The following is a 23,760-nucleotide window of genomic DNA, read 5'->3' as shown; positions in this document are numbered from 1 at the left end:
CATTTTCTTACCTGGACAATCCTTTTTCCCCCTCAATACCAAGAACAAATGATACCTTCTCTTGTAACTAAAGTGATTAAATAAAAATATTTTTTTATTTTTAAACTATTTTATATTCACTTGAGTATTATTTGCATATATAATATACCTATCATATGTGTACAATTTGATGCATACACATGAGTAACCTATGTTACATGAGTAACCAATTAAGATAGAATATTTTCCTTGTATTACTTCTAGCTAAGCACTGGCATATAGAGGTAATTGCTGATCTGATTATTTTGTGCCATAGAATAGTTTTTATTTCTATAGAACTTTTAAAAATAAAATCATATCATATGTACCCTCTTGTATCTGCCTTCTTTCTCTCAGTATGATGGTTTTGAGATACACCCATATAGTTGCATATCGAATTTATTCTCTTTATTGCCAATAGTATTCCATTGCATGTAAATACCACTATTTTCTTATGAATTCACTTGTTCCTAGACATTCAGGTTATTTCACATTTTTTGCTATTATGAACAAAGCTGCTATGAACATTCATGTTCAAGTATTTTTGCGGACATATGTTGCTATTCCTTTTGCATAAAAGGCCTAGGAGTGGATTGTTGCCAGTGTTTCCTGAAGTAGTTGAACCATTTTACACTCTCACTGGCAATGTATGAGTTCTAATTGCTTCACATATTTGTTAATATTTGATGCTATCAGTGCTTTTAATTTTTCTATGCTATAGGGTCTATAGAGGATATCTCACTGCTATTGTAATTTACATTTCTCCAATGACCAAATCTTACTTTTTTTCTGTTTTTAATTGGTCATTAGTACATCTTCCTTTGTTATGTCTACTGGAGTCTTTTCCATTGTTCATTTAAAAAATTCTGTTGTTTCGCATTGTGTTATTGAGTTTTAAGAGTTCTCTATATTATTCTAGATATAAGTCCTTCATCAGATATATGTTGTGGAATTTTTTTTTTTTTTTAGTCTTCTACTTACTATTAATTTTCCTGGTGATTTTTAATTTTGATTAATTCTAAAACTTTTTTGCAGCCTATTAAACTTTGCTAGTCTAAGGGTGCAAAAATATTCTCTCTTTTTCTTTAAGAGTAGTTCTAGGTTTTATGTTTAGCTCTACCATTTATCTCAAATTAGTTTTAATGCATGTTGTGAGATGGGGTTAAGGTATATTTTTTTCCATAATGATATCCAGTTTTTGTAGTACCATTAGTTAAAAAGACTCACCTTTCTCTGATTGAATTACTCTTGTACCTTTTTTTAAAAATCCATTGTCTTTTTTAATGTTTCATCTATTTCTGAACTCTACATTCTCTTCTACTTGTCTATAGTTTTTGTCCTTAAAATATCATATTTTGTATTATATATAAATTATTGTATAATAATTAATACATATTAGTTTTTTTATTACTGTTGTAACAAATTACCAAAGACATAGTGGCTTAACCCAATATAAACTTATTCTCTTATAGTTCTGAAGGCAAGAAGTCTAAAATGGGTCTTACTGAGCTAAAATTAAGGTGTCATCAGGCCTTCCCTTCTGGAGGCTCTAGAGGAGAATGTGTTTCCTTGTCTTTTCCAGTTTGTGAAGGCTAATTACATCCCATTGCTTGAAGTCTCCTTCCAGCAATAACATTACTCTAACCTCTGCTTCTGTCATCACATCTCTCACTCTGACACTCTTTATCCATCTTATGTGGATTATCCTGATTACATTGGGCCTACCCAAAGCAATCTACAGATTCAATGCAAGCTCTATCAAACTACCAATGGTATTTTCCACAGAACTAGAACAAATAATCCTAAAATTTTATAAGGAACACAAAAGAGCCTGAATAGCCAAAGCTAACTAAGTGTTCACTGAAAGAGGAATAAATAAAGATGTGATCTATACATATAAGGCCTTTATTTATAGTTAAGTTTTTAAATATGGCAATATATTCCATGCATATTTTTGCCCTCAAGATTATTTGGTTAGTCTTAGTCTTTGAATTTTCATATAAATTTCAGATTTAACTTGTTAATTTCTATATCCCCAAAATGTCTACTAGGATTTATATTGGAGTTTTTTTGAATCTTCAATTTGGAGGGAAAATATTGGAAACTTAATAATCTTAGCAATATTGAGGCAAAAGAACAAAGCTGGAGGTATCATGCTTCCTGATATCAAACTATACTACAAAGCTATAGTAATCAAAACACTATGGTACTAGCACAAAATTAGACACATAAATAAAACAGAATTAAGAGCCCAGAAATAATCCATAGACAGTCAATTAATCTATGACAAAGGAGTCAAAAATACACAATGGGGAAAAGAATCTCATTATGCATTTGCATTGTTCTAGATTGGATGCTTAATAGACTCCTGAATTGTGGGTTAATGTCTTCATAAATTTTGGAATATTGTTATATATCATCTTTTTTTTTTTCAAAATAACATGCCTCATTTTCTTTCTCTTTCACTTTCAGGAATTCACCAAATACATGTTGGATCTTTTCACCATATCTGCTTTTAAATTTACCTATTGAGTTCTTATTTTTAATTACATAATCATATTATTTCCCAGCTTTTAAAGTAGCCATTTGATTATTTCTTATAGATCAGTATTTTTCAATAAAATTCTGTATCTTGTTCATTATTTCTCTTACAAATTCATCACAGGTTCATATTTGACAAGTCCAATATCTAGATTACCCATGTATCTCTTCAGCCAGTTCATCTCTGCAGATCTAGTCCATGAAATTTTGACTTTTTCCTGTTTTTCATTTTGTATTTTTATGACTGTTCTAACTGCTTTTGTTAGAATTACTGATAAACAGTTCATCACAATCAGAAGCAGAAGATCATTGTGCACATTTCTAAAGTGATAAGTACATGTCATATAATGAAGTCATTTTTTAAATTGAGTTATACTTTTTATTGTATTGAGAGTTGCACAATTCTTAAAAAACAAACAAACAAAAACCAGAGACTGATCGGTCCCTGATTTTACAGTCTAGAATATTTAGGTACTACAGAAGTTGCTGTGAAGAGCAAATTTGCAAAATAATTCACTTATTTATCGAGGAAGCAAATTATTACTGGGTGCCCAGAGTGTATACCCAACATTGTGTTAGGTTCAGAGGACACAGCAAAAGAGTACCTTCATACAATTCATTGTTAAACATATGCAACAGTATTTGAATTCTAGCTCTGTCATTATACAGTTTTTTAATGATGGGCAAGTCAACACATCACTATGTCAATTTCTGTCTGTAGATAATAAAGTTTGAATATGATTATTTCTAAACTCCCCTTCTCCTTTTAATCCCTCTAGATTATAACATTTAGGAAGTGAAGGCCTAAGTCTGTCAGTGCAACATCCTGAATGTCTAAAATAATGCTTGGCCCTCAAGAAATATTATAGACTAAATGGAGAAATACACACACACACACACACACACACACACACACATACATACACACACACACATATATATAATTTTGTTAGTGGATTAATTCATATATATATATGTTCTTTTGTTAGGGAATTAATAGATATATGAATTAATATATATAGTGGATTAATTCATTTATGTTATTTTGTTAGTGGATTAATTCATATCTATACATGTTAAATAGATACTATACATGTTTCTTATCTTTGAATTAGTTAAAATATGACTTGACCTAAGTATGGAATTTCATCTTTTCTGTATATCATACATTTCTTCTTTCATCTAGATTATAATCAATGTATGTTATCAACCTTTTTAAATACTTTTCTTTTGGCTCCTAAATTTGACATCTCTATTTTCCAATTAACTACCCAATTATCAAAATTCTCTATAGACTTCTCACCAGCCATTTTGAGGAAGATAAATTATGGAAACATCATTCAAAAAAGCAAGCATTTTATAAGGCTCCCATATGGTAAAATTTAGCATAAGTATATTTTATACAAAGGGCCTGTTGACAATACATCTACATGTCTTACTTGAGCAGCACCTTTTAAATATGGCTGATTGTTAGCTACAAAAGGGCTGCCTCCCACTTATATTCCAACCAGCTGCTATGAAAGAAAGAAGTATTAATGGACCTACCACACCTTCAGCCTCTTGTCTCCAGTCACTGTGCTTAGCTGCAGGTTCCCATTACCATTAATGGGAGTTCCATGCACACATCACCTGCTGAACAGACCCCTCGGTGTTTGATCATTATCTTCCTAGACAGGTAGGAATGGCATCAATCAGGTATCCAGCTTAGTTTCACAGTATGCACTATTAAAGGCATCAGGGCAATAAAAACACAGCTTTCAACACTTTCTTTATAAAGCAGTAAAAACGTGCAGAACAACCAAAGGAGCAGATTTTAAAGGCATACAAGGAGTGCCTGGCTCTCCTGCATCTCTTTTTATAATTACAAATGACCCCACACTGAAGCATACACACTATTTCCTTTCGAAGGCAGCCATAATGGGATAATAAAGACAAGCTTCATTATATAAAATGGATTTGATTTACTACAAAGTAGCCAAATAGTGAAGAGACAGTGGAGTTTACATAGAAACTGCTTCACCTCTGGTTTTTCCCCCTTTTAATGTTTCCCCACTATCCCATTCAACAATCAAATACTTTTATGTGGTTAGAGAGGAAACATGAGGGATTAGTGCTACTGTGTGAGCTCCATCATGCTAGAAGAAACATTATGAAAATGAAGACATGTTTTCAGTTCAGATTTATTATACATTTAGTAAGTTAGGAGCAGCAACAGCAAAATGAAAGGGAAAAATTCAAAATGAAAGCCTGGGTAATACTTGGGGTAAAGGAGAATGTGATTTGGCTATGAGACTCTGATTTTCACCAGCTATGCAACCTTAAGTAAACTTTTTGAAGTCACTTTTCATTTGTAAGGTGAGCCTAAAAAAAACTATATTATAGACTAAGAATTGACTAGGCCTCTGTGTGTCTGTATTATTATTAACTACAAATGATAATATGACATTAAAGAATAATCATTACACTCCCATCTCTGCCACAAACTAACTTCATGACCCTGGCCAAGTTTTTTATAATTAAAATTTTTCTAAGTATGTATGCATGTGTATGCTTACATGAATATGCATTTGTGTACATACATATACATATATACATATACAATATCTTACATATGTAGATGCATGTACACATTCAAAAATATAAATATATTTAACTATATTCACTTTTATCACCAATTTAGCTCTAATGTCTCACAATTTTAACTTTCTATCTGAATTCAGCCATATGGCTCAGTTGCTAAGTTTTATAGCCACAATTGCAATGTGTAGTCTTATAAAAGACTTATATTAGGGTACCTGAGTCAGAGGCAGGATGCATTAGGGCCTCAATCCTATCTACTGCTGCTTGGCTCTTGCTGCTCTTCCGGGTACACTGTATACTAGTTCAAGGATCCCTGCTATGCCCAGAGTCTGGGGTCCTATTCTCAGGGAAATCCCCACCTGGCAGGGTCTTTCCTCCTTTTCTTGGTCCCCCACTTATCATACACATATATACATATACAATGTCTTACATATGTAGATGCATGTACACATATTCAAAAATATAAATATATTTAACTATATTCACTTTTATCACTGAATCATCAACTCCAGGTCAGCGCTTAGAGTACTTTGTATTTGAAAATATTTGACTTAGCTGAACCTTCCTTACCATGTTAGCGAGATTTTATAAGATGGTAACCATACTTGAGCTGTCTGGAGACTAAGTGAATTCCAAGGAAGTCATGAGGAGAACTGGGTGAAAAATAGAGGAATAAAGACAGAGAAAGAATATGCTCATTTTTGAGCAGCAGTCTGTCCCTGATAATGCAGTCCTCTGCCTTTATCTAGCCAATTTCCAGGAAAGCCCCATGTGGGAGGTGTTATGAACCCACTATAACAGATGAGGAAGTCAAGACTCAGTAAAATTAAGTTACTTGACCAAGAGCACAGTACTATTGAGTGGGAAAATCATTGCTCAGTGATTTTGACTTTCTAGAGTTCTCTGTTCTTACCGTGTGCATCTTTAAAATGGGAACATAGGTATCTACCTCATAGTGTTGCTGTTAGGATTAAATGAAATTGTACATACAAATCGGTCAGAAGAATGCCTGAAGCATAATATATAATACACAATGGACATTCAATAATTATTAAAAATCATATTGCAAAACACACAAAAATTATGTTTGTTAGTCCGAATCTATACGCATTTTAATTCAATAATTTTTAGAATGCCTACCAAGTTTCAAGCAAAAATAAAAAAGGACTAGTGTGAAGAAAAATTATAAACCAATAACCAATAAGTGAAGACATAATCAATAGGTAAAGCCTAGAGTAGGATGGAGATGAGGAGCTGATGAGAGAAGGTGGTCAAGGAAAGCCCTCTGAAGTGGCAACACTTGAGCCAAGAGAAGGTGAAAGCTGAAGGGGAAGATCTATGAGAATATTCTCAGGAGAGGGGACAAGGGTACAGGCTCTGAGGTGGAAAGCTAGACATGCTGTCCTTTTTAATTGTATGGAAAAATGTTTCATCAACTCTTGTGAGTGTATACATTTTTAACTTGAAAAAGAAAACATCTCTTTAGAGAAAAAATAAAGCTAAAATCTGAACTTCTATGGGATTGTTAACAAGTTGCCCATTCTCCTGTGTGCATTGTAAGTGACATAGAATCAAGTTCACATCTCCCCATACACTTCTGTGGGAGTATAGAGAAGATGTGAATCTGGAAGAGCAAAGGAGGCACTGCTCCCACCCACTGACCCCTCAGCTTGCAACAAATACCGCTAATAAAGGTGGATTCCGTGTTTGGCTTATAGAAAAGAAGTGCTATCACTAAATATAGAAGCATGGAATGCATAACAATGCATAATTAATACCTAAGTGATTGATTTGAATAACATTCTTCTTCCTCTGTCTTTTGGTGAAGTCATACACGCAACACGGGAAACTTTGGAGGGTTAAAATAGAGCTTCTCTCTCAAAAAACTGCACAAGACTAAAGCCATCCCAGACTGAATATTTGACCATGTTCAGAGCACTTCACAAAGTAGGTTAATTGAGAGTCAAAATTATTTTCATGACTCACATTTATGGTGCTTCTTTATCTAACTCCTTATTTCCAATATATCTTGGCTCCTCATTCTGGTACTGTTACTTCTTTGCGGTTTCTTTGATAAATGCAGTGGGACTGAAGTCTCAAGGTCTGGGTAAGAAGGAACTTGCAGCATTTTCTCAGTGTGTCCCAGTCGTCAGGCCCAAGAAAATAATTTTCAGCAAGAAACCCTACAAGAATTGTGTATCACCTTTGCATAATTCTAGCTTCTAAGCACATTGTTTCCTTTTGGCTTTCTCAACGGCTTTTGAAGAGGGCATGATTATCCCCATTTTAGAGATGATGAAATTGAGACTCCCAGAGATCACACAACTTGCTCAAATTAACACCTCTTGAAAATTGCAAACCTGGATTGTAAACTTGTGCAGTTAGATCCTATACTTTTTTCACGGTCTGGCTGCATCCAACAAAAATAATTTGTTGTGTCTGTATTGTGCTTTGCTGTTTTCAAAGTGCTTTTACAAACATAATTTATTCTTTAAAACCCTATAAATAAGCCTGACAAAGTTAGCTAATCTCATAGCTGAGAAGCTGACTAGGTATTAAGTGATTTGGTGCTTCTTACCTGACAAACATGTGTCCCTTCTGTGTGAAGGATATTTTTAGAGAATGCAATCAAACTAGGTTTTCAGACCTGGCCTGAGATGAAGCTTATCTCCATAACTCTCTGTTAACCCCCTCTTACCCACTGATCCTAGGTGTGTAACTGCAGGAAACTATGACACATGTCAGAATTACCTCCAAAGTGTCCTCTGGACCAGAGGTCCTGTGAGCTCTTTCCAGAATGGAGAGAAATGCCTCGAGGATCAATTAAGATGAAAACATTCTACATACTATTGCTTCAGTTTCAGCACTCACAATTTACTTCAGCATATAGAGTTTCTGAAAGTGCTGTATGCAACAAACCTGCTCAAATGCATCTAAATAGCACACTGCAGGCTCAAAACAGATTTTTAACACAGAAAAGCTGTTTCACGACATGTGGGACAATGCACCACCTTTTGGATAGAGGAAGTTTAAGGATGATAGGAAAGGTAAGACCACTGCAGGCAAAATGAGGAACGAGCTAGACAATCAGGGCACTGGTAGCAGAGGAAGAGCTTTGAGCTCCCAGTGTCTTTTGGTCAGCTCAAACAGTTGTCTATGTAGGGAAAAGAAAGATGAGGAGACCATTTCTGAAGATAATTTTTTTAGGTTTTTAGGGACAGTTTTTTAACTTTATGAAGTAAATAGTGAGTGCTGGATTATGGCCACACTAGAAAATCATGGGGATTGTCATATTTATATAGAAGCCTTTATTTTTCTTCCTTCTGTCTTTTTCTTTCCTTTCCTTTCCTTTCCTCTCATCCCCTACCCTCTTCTTCCCTCCTTCCTTCCCTTTCTTTGCATTTTCATAATACAGTTGTTAATCAAAGGCAAACTCCCCAAAATTTAGTTTATTGACTCAGTCATGTTTACATTTTATAAGTATAAGAGAGTGAACTGCAACATACAATTGAACTCCATCCATATCTCCAGAAACTCAATTCCCATAGTGAAGGGCAGGAGTCTTCTGTTATCTCGGGGATTTATAATAGTGTGAATAATGAACAAAGGGAGGAAATACTTTATAAAATTGCCAGTCTTGGATATGTTAGGAAGTGCCTCATCCCCATCAACAATGCACCTTCCTTAGTAATGGCTACTGCCTCATATTTCATAGAGACAGTTAACATTCTTCTCATACAAAGCTTAAAGCAAAATCTCATTTAAGAACATAAACAATTTAATGAATCAATCCCAATATTGTTTTAATTTTCAGTCTTCTAATTTTAACAGTTAGATATAAATAATGGAATTAAAAATAATAAACTATTGATTCTTTTGCTGTGAACTTATTCTGATCCTTGACATATACTTTGAGAGCACAATGTATTGTATGAGCAAATTATAGCACAAGAAGGAGAATGTGAAGCAGAAATGACAGTGATGCTTTTCTCATTAAAACCAACCTAAAACAATGTTTGTATTCAGAATTAACCGACTTTTTAATATGACTTAATTGTTTGATACTGACTATCACTGGAAACCTATAGAGTATATAAGCTAGAAACCTCTCACTGTCACTCAGAATTTATCAATATTGCCTTGATTATTTTGAACAAACATAATTAAAAATGAAAAAGATGCTTAGGAAATCCAAAATTGTTGCTGAAGTTATAGAATTCTCTTCCTTCGTAGATTTGATAAGAACAAATGGAGAAAGGAAAGCCATGTTTTAATCCTCTAAACATGAAATGACAACAATTTTTTAAGCAAACTGCAGAAAGCAGTTTATTGCTTAATTTTGAATTATGCATCTGGCCTGAGGTATACCTGGGAAATGTCCCTAATCATTTCTGCTGGTTTCTACAGTAATTTAAGTTACCAAAGGCACTGTCTTTCATCTAAAGAGGTTAACAAACTTAGTGTACTAAGTCAAACAATGTATGTACTTAAAAGGCAGAATCTGAAAGACTATAGATTATCTCCCCCCCCTCCCCCGCCACATTTATTGCTTTGTGTTTAGAGAAACAAATACCCGTTGAACTAAAGCACTCTTGTTCTTCCCTATTTCTTCATTACAAACACCTCCGCTTTCTTAAATGTCAAGAGCCCAGAACTACACCTGAAATAAACATTGTTTCCGTTTATGTAATTTCAAGGGGCTTTTAGACTATCTTTCCCAATGATTGCAGGGTATTTCCACATAAGCTGTCATTTTAAGGTGAAAAATTTGCAAGGACAGTCACACCATCTGTCATCAACTGGGTTCCCTGACACCCAGAGCTGCTCTGAAATGGCCAGCGGCCTCCTGCATAACAAAGACCTTGCCCCTTGGCATTGTTACTTCCTTGACCTGCGCTGAGAGTCCTTCAAAGGGGGCTTTCCTGCAACCTTTTCAGGGCTGCTTTTCAGGGGCAGGGTTTTTAAAAGAAAAAAAAAATTATTTATGCATATAGGAAATTTGAGATGCTCTAGCCTTACATCTAAGCCGATAAAATACACCCTACAAGAGGCTTGTTATTAGCTTTGTTTCTGTGATCCCTGATTGAAAAGCTACTTAGAGTTATTATTGTTTGTTTGTTTTTGTTTGTTTGTTTCTGCTTTGGAAAGTTTCTTTAAGATAGATTTGGGCATTAAGCAATCCATGTATAAAGCTAGGAGTCTGCCAGTTAAATGTAACTAAGCCATTCAAATACAGAGGCTGTGTCATAATAACTGAAAAATACCACTCTTGCCCAACGAAACTCCAGTGCCTCTCACAGTGGAAGGTACAGACAAGCTATTCTTACTGTCATGTCAAGCACCACTTAGGACTTATAAATACAATGCAGTACAATCACACTGTAGGTCACTTGTGCCCAGAGAAGGATTACAGCTGTAGCTCACAATATTTATAAAAGAAACATACAAAAAAAAGAGAGAGAGAAAATGTCAACTATTGTGAAACACTTTTACTAAGAAATGTATACTTTCATATGCCTGACATATAAAGACATAAAGCTGAGGCTTCTCTTTTTAACATTTTACCAAAGCTGTAAAATGTGTGTTCCTCAATTTAGGGAAGTCTAAGCTAGAGTTCTCTTTCAAGAGACTAAGGTTTGAAAATTAGACAGATCATTGTTAAAAGAAGCTCCAGCCATTTTGAGGAGTGAATGAATAAACACAAAAGGATATTCCCTCTGTCAACATAATTAATGGCAAGATTTTATGAGCTTCATTTAGTCCCCAAGACATAGTTATACACAATACATGGAGTGTGTGTTTATGTGCACCATAATATAAATATGTAAAAGTCACATCATTAAATCTTTTATATGTCTGTGTTCATAATACACAAAGCTGTTTTTAAATTATTTAAAGATCTATTCTCTCTTCCATATACATTAATACTAATAAGAGTTGCCGTCAACATCAAAGGCAAACTAGACCCCTAATTAGAGTTTCAATCTGCCCTGAGAGTTGCATTGCAGAGCCAACAATTATGGAATGAGTTGAACATTAAAGAAACGAATAATCAGTCCTACTTCTCAAATTCTGATTACTGCAAGATTCCAATAATTTCTTAACAATAAAATATGATCACTTTCCTTCATAATCTGTAAACATAAAATTTCATAAGAACAATTCCCAAAGAAAAATAGGATAGAACAGATAAAGCTATTGCTACCATATTATATCATACCTAACATTAACAATAAATCATTAATATCATCAAAAATCTCATCAGGGCCTAAAATGATTTTCAAATGTCATATTTAAAATTTATTTCAATAAGGACCAAATAAGACTTGTACACTGAGTTTGGTAGGTAGGTACCTAAGTCTTTTAGTTCTTACGCTCTATCTTCTTTTTACCTCTTTTAATTTATTAGTTGAAAAACTGATGATTTTACTCTACATATTTTTTTCTACAGTCTAAATATTGCTCATTGCAACCTTGTGATCACTTTTTGAAATTGTTGGGGTACCAATCACTATTCTGAGAATTATTAAATAAGTTAAAAAATCATCAATTTATCTTGCCTTTCTGACAATAAACATTTGATTATAGAAGGTTCTTCTTTCTGAAGTATTACATTTAATATATACAAAAGAAATGGCAGAATAAGAGAAATTGCCATTTGAAACCTCTGTTCAAATAATGCATCTAAGTTACAGTTATCAATGGCTACTAAAATCATTACATAAGAAGTTAATAGGGAACTTTATAATGGGTAGGTGAGACTGACAGCCCCTGAACCCACTAACTAATATTAACATCACAACACTGGCACAAGAAATCCCATGCCTTACAATGTGATGCAAGGCATTACACAGCATTATCTATGAAGTATTCCAGTCAATAAATAATTCACCAGATTGAATCAAGTCTCCAAGTCCACTATCATTTTACAGAAATATGAGGGATATTGGAGCCTGTTAAATAACATCATGTAAACATGCCATGAGCATCTCCAGAATATGGGAAATGTTATAGAAAATAAAGTAATCTAGTTAATTCAACTAACGAATGCTTTGAAAGATAAAGGGGGGAGAGGGAGAACTGTTATACATATATTAAAACATACTTCAATGATAGGTCAACAAAAATCAATGTAGGAACCTTCTGATTTTCTGATTTACATAAATTCACTATGAAAATACATTTTTAGATAATTAACAATTCTGACCTTAGGATAATGGCCCTGTGATTTCTTAAAAAAAAATGTTATTTTTTAGAGATATACATTGAAGTATTCATGGACAAATTATAGATATGTGAGAATTTCTTTAAAATACTCCACTGGTAGAAGTAAAGTGTGGGGGTAGTGCCAGCAATAGGTGATGAAACAAAATTGTGAAATGCTGATGGTTATCAAAATGACTGATGGGCATGTGCAGTTTCATCTGTATGTTTGAACATTTTCATATTAAAATGTAGTCTAAAAAGATAATAATTCACATTCCAACCAGAAATACCTTTGATTGCTTATCGACCATAAGATTGAGAATGATGTTGACCAGATTTTAAGCACGATTTTTCTTTGAGCAATTCCTTCATGTTTTAGAGAAAAGAAGTATGCACATCTGATTAAATAGTCCTGCAATAAAGCCCTAATTCTTGTGATTCAAGGTATAGTCTGAGTCCCATCAGCACTACCAACACCTGAGCACTTGTTAGAAATGTAGCATCCCTGGCCCCAACCATGTCCTCCTGAATCAAATCTGGATTTTATATGAGATCCCCAGGTAATTTCCATGTTCATTAAAGTTTGAGAAGTAGTGTTCTAGATCCCATTCCTCACGGATCTTTTCCCAATAATTATTATTTTAATTTATGTTCAATCTTTCCCTTTCACTGGCTCCTTCTTAACTATATATAAACAAGCTTGGTTATTTTTCTTCTTAAAAATAAAATAGCCCAGCCAGTGTGTCTCAGTGATTAAGTGTAGAGCTATGAACCAGAAGGTCATAGTTTGATTCATGGTTGGGCACCTGCCCGGGTTGCAGGCTTCGACATATGAATTTTGGGCAGATAAAATTCATTCCACAACATTACAACCTCTGGACTTTCAAAATTCCTGTTCTTCTCACATGTAAAATAAATTGAACCTCTCCAGAACATCCCAAAGTCTTAACTCATTCCAGCATCAACCCTCAGTCCAAAGTCTTATCTAAATATCTAAATCATGAATCAGTGATCTTGAGGTATGATTACTCTTAGAGCAAAATTCCTCTCCAGCTGTGACCTTGTGAAACCAATCAATGTATGTGTTTCCAAAGTACAGTGGTGGGACAGGCAGAGGATAGGCATTTCCACTGCGAAATGGAGAAACTGGGAAGAAGAAAGGGGTCATGGGTTCCAAGCATCTAAATTTACCTAGATTTTCAGGTTTGAGAGTAATCTTTTTTGGTTTGAGTTTGATGCTCAGTTCTCCCGGCCCATGGAGGGAGCCCAGTCCTAGAAGTGACTGTTTCCTTGGCTCTGGGTGTCAGCCTTGCATCTGAGGCACTGAAACCTGGGAGGAGATAACCTCACCCTTTGAAACTGAAGAGGTGACAGTCTTGCTTCATGGGTAGTGGCACCCTCAGAGTCATTCTTTCTTTTCTGGGAGGATATGGCATGTTTGCAGTTGCATAACTTTAAAGCCATGTCTTGCACAACCTCAGAAATTTTTCTACTATTTTGTTCCACATCTGTCCCCTTTAATTCAAACTGGAAGTGTCTCCTCTGGTATAATTCCATCTTTGTTCCTGACTTCTGCTTCAATGACAGTAAATCCATGGGTAATTTCTTTATTGAATGTTTGCACAGCCATACCCTTGGTGTTCTCTTCAGAACACATGCTCATATTCTCTCTCTCTCTCTCTCTCTCTCTCTCTCTCTCTCTCTCTTTCATAATATAGACTGGCTAGAAATATTTAAATCTTCAAATTCTGGTTTATTTTTGATGAACAATTTCTTTAAGCAGTATGAAGAAGCAGACCATACCTTTAACATTTTTCTTGGAAATGTCCTTAGCTAAAGTATCCAAGTTTATCAATTTTAATTTCTACTTTCCACACTACTTTCATAACTTACCCACAGTGCTTATAAGCCCATCTTCCTAAAAGGTAAACTAGGTAAGTTTTCTCCAAGCTCCAAAATGTCAATAGCCATCCTATCACTGGATAACATTCAGAGTCCCTGGCATGACACACAGGACACTGTGGTCTCTGCTTGACGCCCCAGTGTCACTTCCTGCCAAACATTGGCAAACAGACAATTTCTAGAAAGACAAATGCAACCACAAGGCAGTTCTCCTCAACTGTCATGCTGATTCATCCTGTCTTGGCCTGTCCCCTTCCCCAGACCACATGGCAAATTGCTACTCATCATGAAAAATCCATACAAGGGTCTTCCTTTTCGGTGAGATATTTGATGTCCATGGACTATGCTGATCATACAGTTCCTTGTACTATTGCTGTTTAACTGCATTACATTTCTAGAACAACACTTTCATTATTTATTTACAACAAAGAGACTGTGCACTCTCCAAAGACTATACTTTATCTGTTTATCCTCTGTCCTTGTCACATAGACTACTCAATTACTAACTGAAAGATAAAAAAACAATGTATTGACTAATTATGTGGTATATATACTTTAAAACAAGGTAGAAGGAAGAATGAGGTTGGGGGGAACAAAGAAAATAATAACTTAAGTGATTTCCAAGCTTTGTGACAAAAAAAAAAACACACAAAAACCTGCAGCTAGACAAGTGTAATGCTGGACATAATAAAGATAAAATGCCTACTTAACTATATTGTTTTAAAATACTACTTATAAATGGTAGGAATTCTTACCATTTTCAACAGCATGGATGGAACTGGAGAGCATTATGCTAAGTGAAATAAGCTGGTCAATGAAGGAAAAATACCACATGATCTCACTCATTTATGGATAATAAAGACCATTATAAACTTATGAACAAAAATAGATACAGAGGCAGAGCAGCCTCGAACAGACTGTCAAACTACAGCGGGAAGGCTGGGGAGGGTTGGGGGGCTGGAGAGGGGGGTAAGAGATCAACCGAAGGACTTGTAGGCATGCATATAAGCATAACCAATGGACATAAGACACTGCGGGGTAGGGGAGGCCAGGGGATTGTCAAGGGCGGGGGAAAAAAGGAGACATATGTAATACTCTTTGTAATACTTTAAGCAATAAAACAATTTTTTTTAAAATAAAATAAAAGCATACAATCTATTGGGATTTAGTATATTCACAATGTTGTGCAACCATCACCTCTATTTAGTTGTAAGACACTGTCATCACCCCCAAAGGAAATCTCCTACCCATTAGGCTGTCATTCCCCATTCCTCCCTTTCCCTAGCTCCTGGCAACCACCAGTCTGCTTTCTATCTCTACAGATTGTCCTGTTCTAAACATTTCATATAAATGGAACCTTGCAATATGTGAAAAAAAATAAAAAATAAAATAAAATACTACTTATATTGCATGATGGAGGTGAATACCAAGTGTTTTCTGAAAGACTTATTTTCAGAGAATAGTTTACTCTGATTTAATGTTCCATCTATGTTTCTCACCAATTTATGAGTCTGAATATGTAGGACTCACAGGTGGCCTCTATCTAGGGAGAAACAAACACAACTATTGAAGAGGCAAGGTGCTCTTGAGACCAAAAGGAACTTGTCTCCAAGTGAAAGAAATTTATGTGAAAACTCTGCCTTTATCAGTAAGGTACACTGGTAAGAGTATTTCAAGATCTTTTATTTAAGAGCAGATAGAAAGCATAACATCACTGTTCATAGAACATAGTCTAACACTGTAAATATAAAACTCTTGTGGAAATTAATTTTTCCAATTCAGTAAAATAGTGTTAGTGGAAACAGTAAAATTGTTTGGAGATTGCTTTTCTCTGAAGATGATGCCACTGCTTAAGTAAGAAATTCACCACCTAACAAATAAATAAGGCATACTTATGTTCATAACTAAATATTTTCTATAAAGTATTAGCCCCTTAATATAACAGGGTTCTACTAAATAGTGGTGCATTTAAAAAGTGTTGTTTTGATAGAATATTTATTACACGTGGAGGGTATGAGAATGGAAGCACTATAAAACACACCTGGGTTCACTTCCAAATGAACTAATACTTTTCAGTGAAACGTTTTAACTACTCTTCTAATACCCATGTGAAGTTAGGGTGCCACCCATACCTTCCTTCCTTTGTGATTGGATGACAGGGATTTAGGAACTCCCAAGTCTACTGAAGACCAGAAACATTTTCTTATTCTTTAAAATGAAGTATTTTACAGCTATCCTATAGAAAAGGCTAATATGCAAATCGACCAAACGGCAGAACGACCACTATGATGCGCACTGACCACCAGGGGGCAGCCGCTCAACAGAGGAGCTGCCCCTGGTGGTCAGTGTGCTCCCATAGGGGGAACCGCTCAACCAGAAGCCCTGATCCGGACTCACAGCTGGCGAGCCCAGTGGTGGTGGCAGGAGCCTCTTCAGTCTCCGCAGCAGTGCTAAGGATGTCCTTCTCCAAGGAGCAGGCCTAAGCCATCAGTCAGACATCCCCAAGGGCTCCTGGATTGCGAGAGGGAGCAAGCCAGGCTGAGGGACCACCCCTCCCAAGCGCATGAATTTCATGCAGCAGGCCTCTAGTCATGTATATTATTGGGAGTATTGATTTGATCTAAAATTGTTTGGCCAAAGACACAATAATTTGCAAATGCAGAAGACAACAAAAGAGTAACTTGCAATAGTAGAGAAACCAAATAACTGTTCCTGGCTCAACATAAGTTTTAAAATAAATGGTATCCGTTATTATTGTTGGTGTTATTATTCACTAGTTATGTAATAGTCTAAGCAGAATTCATTCTTCAAATTGCCAATTATATCCTGCTCAGTATATTCCTTTTAGGCAATTCAAAAATTAAAATAATTTCAAATGTTTCTCTAACTTTTGAGACATTTAAGAGTAAAATAATAATCACTCAAAAATCTTTGGCAGATTTTGAAGAAACTTGGAACAAAATTTTTTCCTAAAGTATCTTCCAAATTTTAAGATAACAAGCAAAATGGTCATTACATTATGTTGTGTGTTTTTTGTTTATCAACATGTTTATTATTTCTTTGATTGGTATTATTGGTATTATTTGTTATGGGTTAAATTATCAAGCACTAGTGTTTTTTCCTAATCTCATAGGTATATTTTATTGTACTTTGGGCCCATATTATAAATACTGTGTATTGGAAATTTATGCTCTTTTTCTAGATATAGCAGCTTATTTTTATGATTTCACATTATCATAGATATTTATAGTTGTTTTACAGTTGCTTTTATGACATATTATGTATAAAATTTATGATTTGTTTGGCTCTGAGTACTTGATTAAGGATAAAATTATGCTTATAACATTCTGATGAGAAAATATTATCCAGTTTATTGAGAAGCACTACTTCTTGGCATGAATGAAAGGGATCAGTGTCTTTATCAAATTAGGTGCAGGTTATGCCAAAAATCACATTCTAGAGTACTTTTCCTGGTAACAAAAGTATTTCATATAAACACCTGATTATGAACAATGACTTTTTTATTAATCAAAATTGAACAAGATTATTTGAATTTTTATTCTCTTAATGCATCTTATATGGTTTAATAATGGGATGAGTTTTTCTTGCCAATCCCCATATCTCATCATAATCATCTACCCTCCCCTAACCAGGCACTCAAACACAAATGCACTTATAACTCCAACTTTCTAGATCTAACATACACAGGGAGTCTTAGGTCATAAAACTCTACAGTGGAGGGCGACCAAGAATCGTGACCCCCATCAGGTAGAGGAGCTTTACAACCAGAAGGATAACTTTGACAGTTTGCTTGGTTTGCTTATTTTTTAAAATTTCCCCCAAGATTGGGACTATTGAGAAGTCACATCTTCCTGCACCCTTGACCTTGGGATTTCAAGCCCCTCTTCTCTCTTTGTTCAACAGTGCAACTAGCTGGAGCCTAGACTGACTGGAGGCAGGAGTGGGGCAAATGAAAAGAGCTAAAGGGCTATGGAGTAGACGAGAAGGCGTAAGGAGGAGCCCCAGGAAGGAACATGGGATATACCCCATTTCAGAAAAAAAGCTGCTGTGTCCATGCATTGAGTTTGGAAACAGAGTGAGTAGAATTGTGAAGCCACACCAGATCATGTCTACCCTGTGAATCCTCCCTAAATTGGTCTACATTACTGACTATGAAATTAAAAAACAAAAACAAAATAGTTGCAAATCCTTCAGAATTTCCTATGAAAGTTTGAAAGACAAAGGTAGACCACACTTTCATTCTTCCCTTCCACTCTTCTCTTGCAATAATCAATGGACATCTAGCCTTCTACACCATAGATGGCAAGAAGAAAACAAAAGTCACAAGTTAGACCAACAAAAATTATTTTTATTAACTATGTTCTCCTTTAAATAATAGTGATACACTTAGATGTATGAACTATCAAAATATGGGCCTTAACAGACCCTGAGACATTATCTTTGCTAGTCAATATTTATTTAGTAGCTTAGAAGTTTTGTCATTGATTTAGTGTCTAGCTAGTATTTTTCTTAAAAATTTAAACTTCCTATATATGTAGTTACTTTTTAAGGCTTATAAATTTCACATTCTTGGTGGCATTTTATTAAATCAAACAATAAATTTTTCAAGGGCTATTTTAAATGTGCTGATGTCCACGAAAATATATAAGCAAATTCAAAAGATTACTAGCAGTGATTCAAGCTAGTGGATTTATTTGGGACCCTTTGAGCATGTTATGATATACTGGAGAGAGTTGCTAGAGCCAAGTTTGAGATAAGTACAGGTCAAACTAGAAAGCAGCTTTTTGAAGAGAAATAACTCACTAGCCAAAGTTAGAGCTATTCACTAGGACATTTTAAAAACCCCTCCTCAGACCCAGATGTTGCCTTAATTCCATAATCAGGTCAGTTGTGATGCTAATTTGTAACTTTGCTATCAGGTATAACCAGATGTTTCATTTAACCTCTAATATAAATAAAACATCTGATAAAGTTTCGCAATGCCTTTGTAAACAGCTGTTTGATCTGGAAACTTACTGCTGAAGCAGCTGTACTGATCTGGTCATTCTCTCTACATAATGTCAAGGTAATTGTCTTGATCCTTGGGAAAACTGCTGCTGTAGGTGTTATAAAGTCTTTCATTACAGCACGTTAGATCTCTTTCCAATGGCTAATGTCTAGTCAACACATGTTTAGTCTACCCAACGAGAATTTATTAAGTACATTTAAAATGTACAAAGAAATTGCTGGCCTATTTCTTTGAGGATGAAAATGTAAGTTAAGTGCATTGTTAAGGCAATTTTATTATACACTTAACATTATAAAACAATATTTGAGCAGCCCTTACACTATAAGAAATTGAGTTAGCACTTGCATTCTTTTTCTGGTTTATTAAATACATCTAAGAATGCTTATTCCTTGGGTAACAGAGGCACATTTCCAACATTAGTAATTATTTCATGTGATTAAAATAATTAATAGGATGATAAAGAGTTGATGCTTAAATTGATTAAAACTAAATTAAGATAGTATTTTAGTCATGTATAAAATGTTAAGCATTTCTAGAAGGACAAATATCTAAAATAAATAAACTGGCATACTTCAAAATATTAGTAGATGAGTATATATGGTCCATTCTAATAAATATTGGTCAAGCTCGCTTGTTTTAGGTTTCTTGTTTAATGAATCAAAGGTTGGGGTGTTATGCAAAATAAGCTGCATGTAAATAAGGAAGAAATATTATAATAAATATTTCAGAGATTTTTATTTGATATTTGAAAAATCAAGATATTTTATTTAGACATTTGTTGATTTAATGAATAATCCATTATTTTTATCATGTACATTTTCCAAATACACATTCATGAAAATTTTTATATTTTGGGGTCTGCAATTTTTTTTCAACCCAAATTTCTTAGCCTTTATGCCTACATTTTTTATTGTGTGTATGCACAACACTAAACAGAAAGCACTTCTTAAAATACTTTACAAGATATAATAATTACATGTATTTCACTTTCTGTTTGGGAAGCTGTTGAGCCATTTCTCCCCATGGGAAATGTAATCCATGCACCCTGTAAGAAAGCAGAATCTTCTAGGTCAGTGGTTCTCAACCTGTGGGTCGTGACCCCTTTGAGGGTCGAACGACCCTTTCACAGGGGTCACCTAAGACCATCGGAAAACACATATATAATTACATATTGTTTTTGTGATTAATCACTATGCTTTAATTATGTTCAATTTGTAACAATGAAAATACATCCTGCATATCAGATATTTACATTATGATTCATAACAGTAGCAAAATGACAGTTATGAAGTAACAACAGAAATAATTTTATGGTTGGGGGTCACCACAACATGAGGAACTGTATTAAAGGGTCGCGGCATTAGGAAGGTTGAGGACCACTGTTCTAGGTAGTGGCATAGTCAGGCCTCGGGCTCCTGACAAACTTTCCCAGCTATCTCTTGATTTACAAGAGTCTCTCTACTAGATAGTTTCATGTTAAGGGACTTCTAGATTGCAATATCCAGAGGCATCCTGCTAAATTGTTAGCTTAAATTTAGCTATGCCAAATGATTTAAGATGAACTTCAAGGCAATAGGGAACAGAAGCATTACCCACCAGCAGTGAGTTCGAGTGCTGGCACTCTCTGAAATGCAGATTTAGATTGGATGACCCTGGACATGAATTGGATAAAGAGTAAAATTATTGAGGAGGGGAAGCCAGGAGGAATGCTTAATTGTACTAGGCAAGAAGTTTGGTGGCATTAAAGCTCTTTGTACATGCAGATAGGCATGCAGGTGTGTGTTTGTGCTATATTTTCCCTAGTTGGGGAAAATCCATGTTCAGCTTAGATCCTATTTAGTGACTTTTTTATACTGAAATAAGTAAATATGGTAGGTCACCACCTCAGAGACCTACCATAGCTCATAGGGGTGAAAACAGATATAGAGATAAAAGCTACAGGGCCACACAAATATAATCAGAAGCCATCCCTCCATAATAAGCACACAGGCGCAAGCATTTTGAACAGTAGAAGCAAGCAAAGCCTCTGCATCCATTCTACTTATATCATCCTGCACTTGAGATGAGCTTTGAAGAAGTCCATAATGAGAAGAGAACCAGCTCAATGATGAAAGGCAGAAACCGGACCAAAACAGGGTGGTCAGGAACAGTCACCCAGATTGCTTTTAACAGGATGTGAACAATTGGGGGAAAAAAAAGGTGAAACAGACAGGGATATTTCTCTTAGCTCTTCTTGGCTAAGGAATATTTTTCACCAATTTCTAATGAGGGAATGTTGGAAATACCTTAGAATCCTCATTACCATTTTAGACTGTGGATTCACTCATTCAAACCCATTTATTTTGTTACTGTGTGGAGACGAGAATTCCTTGGAGTAAGATTGTAAATAGACTATCACAGCCAAAAGTTCGATACCCAATGTGCTACCAAATAAGTAGAAACCTGACAACCAAACGAAGTGCGACAACATGCTACTCTTTACCCCTGCAGCTCTGCAAATCATCTTTGGAGTAATTATCGTGGGTGGATATGTGCTGCTTTGAAGAACTATGGCATCCCAAGCAACTGTTAGAAAGATCTCTCCTGAATTTGCTTTCAGAGATCTTGATGTATGTTTTTTTTACTTTTGTGAAGACATTATTTTCCTTTGAGAGTAAATTGAATTTGAGAAGATAATAGCTAAGTGGCGTTCTGAACCAATTCCAATGGGAAAAAACCCTGTGATAATACTAGGAAAGGTACTAATTTTAGTAGGTAAACTCTATCATGTTTGCTAAAAGTCAGTCATATTACCTTGCAAACACACTGTTACCATGTCTGATTATAAAGAATGTGGCCTAGAAAGAAAGATTAAAATTATTACAATCACAATACTCATCTCCATTTGATTAGTGGCTTTTTAGAATATTAGTGATCAAAATATATCGAAAGAAAAAAAACAAAGAATGTTCACAAAACAAAGCTTAATAACAGAGAGAATCCATTTAAAATTCAGAATGAGCATTTCACAATGAAAGCACTGGCAGGTGCCTCAAAACATCAGCCCCATTAACTCTCCAATTGCATATTATTATAAATATATAAAGATACATTTGAATCCTCCTGAAGAACTTTGGCTTTAAAATATTTAGAGTGAGCGTGAACTCTGGAATCAGAGGGCCTGAGTTCAAATCATATTTCTGCATCTTCCTAACTATGTGATTTGGAGCAAGTTATGTAACTTCTGTGTCTCAGTTCTCTAATTTTAAAATGAAGAGAGTAATAGCATTCCATTGTTATAAGAATTAAATAAAATAATATATGTACAGCATTTAGAACATGGCTGGGCACTTAACAAGTACCCAATAAGAAAAATAATAATAATAATGTGTTATTGTTATTACATAATAGAAATCAGCTTCATTTCTTTGTAGCAGTAGTTATTTGTTTTCCTTTGTTAAAGTCCAAAATACCCATTAGAAGCAACCATGTTGTTTAACAGTTTGGGGCTCTATATGTCATAAGTATTACATAAATACATTTTACTTTTGGAAGATTAAGATCTGTCAAGAATATCTTCTAGTCTTAAATAGTAGCTTCCAAGTAGACATCTTAGAAATGCTTTAAAGCATGGGGGACACACTGTCATATTAATTAGTACAATTTTTTAATATTTAATAATAGTATATAGACATCCTGTGTAGTAAAAATTCTCTATGTATTTTTATTGTTAATATGTACATTTCCACAAGTGTGGTGGGCAGAATAATGGCTCCCCAAAGATGTTCACATCCTAGTGATGTGGGCATAAACCAATCTAAAGAATTCCAGCAGCTTCTAGAAGTTCGAAGGGACAAGAAATAGACTCTCTCCTAAGGCTTCTAGAAAAAAACACACATTTACACCAGCAGATTTCAGCCTGTTGATAATGAAGTTAAGACCGTAAGTTTGAAAAGGACACATATGTAATACCCTTTGTAGTACTTTAAGCAATAAAAAAAAAAAAGACCAGAAGTTTGAATTTCATTTCTGTTCATCTGCTAGGTTCTATGAACATAGACTACTCTCCAAATTCCCAAAAATCAAGAAGCAGGTTAATTATTTAAGATCTATTCTTTTTTTTTGCATGTATTTCCTTAGCACAGTCCTTTGCACATAATAGCCAGTGAATGAGCACGTTCTGAATGACTAAATAAATCTCACATGCGACACCCTTGCAATAACGGAGTGACTCAAGGCCTCAGTCAACTATTTTCATTCTACTAGGTGGCCAGTAAATACATGAATGTGTCATCAATATATTTATAGATGCTACACAACATGGAAGACATAAGTAATGAAATCATCCAATATAAAATTATGAGTAAGAAGATTAAAAATTATCTAATTCCATCCTCTCCTTTCATAGACATTGTAACTAGACATGCGAAAGTGAATTCTTTCTGAATGACTTGCACATTTGAGAGTGCTATGAATTCTAAACTGTGGCTGTTTTCATGTATCTA

At 34.8% G+C, this 23,760-nt stretch overlaps 1 long non-coding RNA gene across 1 annotated transcript in view; it reads right to left on the bottom strand.

The window, feature by feature from the left end:
• Nucleotides 1-23,760, bottom strand: part of LOC138993130 (uncharacterized) — a 332,737-nt gene that overhangs the window by 136,017 nt on the left and 172,960 nt on the right. The gene's annotated exons all lie outside the window — the stretch shown is intronic.

Source organism: Myotis yumanensis, unplaced genomic scaffold (assembly GCF_028538775.1).
Source record: "Myotis yumanensis isolate MYYU_CA2020_CCGP unplaced genomic scaffold, mMyoYum1.0.hap1 SCAF_15, whole genome shotgun sequence".
In the NCBI taxonomy this organism is placed as follows: domain Eukaryota; kingdom Metazoa; phylum Chordata; class Mammalia; order Chiroptera; family Vespertilionidae; genus Myotis; species Myotis yumanensis.
This window is presented reverse-complemented; position numbering and strand designations above follow the sequence as displayed.